Source organism: Mixophyes fleayi, chromosome 1, assembly GCF_038048845.1.
Source record: "Mixophyes fleayi isolate aMixFle1 chromosome 1, aMixFle1.hap1, whole genome shotgun sequence".
Taxonomy (NCBI): Eukaryota; Metazoa; Chordata; class Amphibia; order Anura; family Limnodynastidae; genus Mixophyes; species Mixophyes fleayi.
Window position 1 is genome coordinate 296807628 of NC_134402.1, and position 3956 is coordinate 296811583.

Consider the following 3956-nt stretch of genomic DNA (forward strand, 5'->3'; position numbering starts at 1 on the left):
GTGGAGAGGCTATTTGGTATATGAAAAGTAAAATTTGTTATGAATAGCATTCGCAATATGCAAACACTTCATAAATACTACCAGAAACATTCTCATGTGATTGTGAACAGAATGAGACCAAACTGATGTAATTAACATGTTGGAAATATTAATTACCTTCTTCACTACATTAAAATTATATATTAACTGAAAAAAATAGATTATTTACATGTTGCTAAGAAAATAGTTTTGTTTTTTTTTGTTTTTTTTCTTTATTTTCTGGAACAAACTTCAAGATGTTTATTTTAAGTTAGACAAGTGTGCCTTACCATTACCGTATCAAGCAAAATAAATTTAACATGTATTAAATGCTGTATCATTGATGAGAACGAAGGGACCTTCTGAAAGATACCAGCCAAGATGCATTTCTTGACACCGTATCTAGAGAAAGAAGCTTTGAAAGGTCTAAACATTTAAGAATTTATATCAACCAGCTCATTACTACTAAAAGTGCAAGGTGAGCAACTATGAACTGAGGTGGTCTTAATCTTTGAGAACGAGCGGGGCCTTTACTTGGTCAGCCACTTCCTTTCCCAGCAAGGATTCCATGATAGCAAGACCAAACTCGAAGCTGGTGCCGAGGCCGCGACTCGTGATGAAATGTCTGTCCTTCTCCACTCTATTATCCGAGTACTTGTAGTGGTCTCCATTCATCATTTTATCCTTGGCAAGGGGGTGTGTAGTGACACTTCTTCCATACCCTATCCCATGAGCCAGCAGGGCAGTGGGACCTGCACATATGGCAGTAATTAGACCTTTTTTGGCATCTTGTTCTGTTAACACATCCTTTACTGCAGGAGACACTGACAGATTTTGAGCTCCGATATTACCGCCTGGAAGCACCACAACATCGTACGGTCCCTTTGCCCGGGCTTCCTCTAGGCTGGCGTCCGGACATATCACAACATCTCTGCTGCATTGAACTGAATCTCTGCTCGTTAGTCCTGCAACAGTCACCGTTATCCCTGCTCTTCTCATCACATCAGTGGGGATAACTGTCTCCATCTCCTCTGCGCTTTTGGCCAGGATCACCAGGGCTCTCTTGCCGGCCATGTTTGAGAACTTGAATTAGGTGCTATTCCTGCAACTACAGTCAGAGACCACTATTAAAGTAATTCTATCATTTTAAAATAAGCATTGCCCAATCAATTGTATGTGTGTCCAAAGCACAAAGTGATTTATTTTAGCAGATGTAAATAGTCAACAATTCAATACATTATTATATCATAATAAAGTACAGTACAGAACAGCCAATACCAAAAAGATAAGTACATACCAATGCAATCGCTTGCGCACTCTGCGCACCCATGGGACCCGGTGGACAGTATATCTGTTTAGAATACTGTGTCAGAGTTGACTGAGGGCCAGGGTGTGTGCAGCTATGATTATATACAGTACAGTGTTACAATTGAACAATAGAGATGACGTAGATTGTTTCTATAGGTCCAGAAACAGGGTGGCTTCAGGGTAAACAGTTCATAGGCTGATTCAGTCTAAGGAATCCAAAGGAGGGGGTCGTCTCTCCAGGGGGTCTGCTCTTTCATAGCCAGTATCATACAAAGGTTCACTCTCTAATATCAATAACTAAAGTATGCAATGTGCGATCTCTTCGCTGACTGCACTGGACAGCTGCTGATGATTATTAGGGCTTCAATATGATATCAGGCATGACACCTTTCCTATAACGTAAACCTTTAATAACACTACAATGTACATATAATCACTATATATATATATATATATATATATATGTATATATATAGACTAATAATAAACCGAATACTATCTGCTCCTGAATTACAGTGTAACAGAACCAATATGAAATTATATAAATAACTAACTGTTGCAATGCGAGTGTGTGCGTGCGTATTTTACCGTGCGATCGTATCATGCCACGTAACACGTGGCGTACGCTTCGCAATACGGACGGCAAACCAATATTAAACCAATATACTTTCGTTCATCCAATTATACGACTTTAACAATCCACCCTTTGATAGTAAAATAAACTATCACCTTAAAGATGTTATATGCAGGATCTCAGTACCACGTTTCATTGTTATGTAATACAAATCCCCCTTGGTGTATGTCCACGCTGTTTGTAGATCTAAACAAGTTATTATAAGAGAAAGTCTTAATCCTCTAAACGACTTCTTCTTTTACTATAAACCGTACACTTCTGGAGCTTGGAGATAACCTTTTGTATGCCCTTCAAGGGTGCAGTAAAACACTTAATACATTATTTGGAAAGGTTCAAGGTACAGTAGAACATGTATCAGCTATACAGAAGTCTCTACTACAGTTCTTCAAGTTTAACAGGTTCTTCTGTCCAACGCATGTCTTTAAGCTCAGAATACATTTAAACACTTCATGTTCATCCATAGCATCATCCTATGTCTATCAATAATGTCATATACAATCTCCTTCAGCTTGCGTTAATATACACACTTCTAATAATGTCATCTGTTCTTTTCATCAACACTTGTGGGCGGGCTATTGTCTGTTCATTCTTCCCAGTCTCCCAATACTCAGATTTAACAGTGATCGGCTTGCAAAGCATTGGGAGACTTCAGACTAAGGGACCTAGGTGTCCTACTTTTTCCCTTAGTGACCTCCCGCCTATAGTTCGGGTACCTCAAGAATACTTAGTGGAAAGAGAACTAATCCTACTTGATATAATCACTGAGGCACGTGTGAGCACGTCCAGCACTTTGTTTGGTCTAAAACCTTACCCTCCCTAGAATGATAATCATTCTCAAGGATGCCTGCTCAAGTCTGAATATTACTGGACTGGCATCGCTGGGTGTGTCTCTTTTCTAACCATGGGGTCGTCGTACTTACGGACGTAATGCTACTCAGACAATAGCCCCTCGCACTTTCTCCAAGCTCCAGGGTTTCCAAATTTTCCTTTACCCCTGAATTGAATAGAGTAATTGGCTGGACTGATTATGCTACTAACTTCTTCCTCCCCAATACCTCCTTATCATTACCTGAACCAGTCTCTGTCACCTGCTAATAATCAAAAGAATTAACCGCCCTGAGAAGAAAATGAAATGAGAGAACACAAAACAGGAAAAACTACAACTTCATGCTGGACAACAGTCTTAGCCTTTGGCTCAGGTGCTACTAACTGCATTCGAGGCCTTCCAGTACAGACTCATGAGTGCCCTTGGACCCTTCTCTGAGTGTTGGCCCCTCTGCAGTGGGTGGAATGGGCACCAGTGTGTCTCTGCTACCCTTGAAGCCGTGATGCTGGTAGCGTCCACCTGGTACCTGTCTGTCAAATAACCTAAGCTTAAGAAATTTCTGCTCCACAACTTACTCTCCTGATCCAACATCCTGACAAATATTGTGACCTTTCAGGAAACAGTGTTTTTGGACTTTCTTGGTTGCTGTCTCACTATTTACCTTCTCTCTAAATCTAACCTAGCCTCCCAGTTACAATCTCATCTCACGAGGGGTCAAGAATATTTCAAAAACTGACAGGTTAGGAGTCTGCCCAGGAGTGATCTCTTCGCAGCGGGAAAGGACTAGTGGCCGAAGCTATCAGTCACTTCAATCAAGTTCCAACTCTTAATCTATTCAATTCGTTCTACCGAGTACCACTACTTTATGTTCACACTGGTTTATGGCTAATTGAAAGTATGTGATTTGTTACCAATACTCATACATTATACATCTATCTAGTTATCTTAAAACAGCAAACAAAACAAACATTTCCATTCTTTGCCATCGGCCAGCGATTTAGGGAAACAAACATGTGACAACATAAAGCAAACAAACAAAATCAACAAAGATTATTTTTCAAATAAGTTTCTTTCTACACTTTGCACATTAATACTCACCACAGTTTAAACCCCACCTGGTTGTAGGACTACAGGTCTGACCTAACCTCCAGGGTTGCCTATGGTTCTCCC

General features: G+C 40.2%; 1 pseudogene; it reads right to left on the minus strand.

Annotated features, from left to right (window-relative positions):
* Positions 1-445: 445 nt before the first annotated feature.
* LOC142108198 (protein/nucleic acid deglycase DJ-1 pseudogene) lies at positions 446-1130 on the minus strand (annotated as a pseudogene).
* Between the last annotated feature and the right edge of the window lie 2826 nt (positions 1131-3956).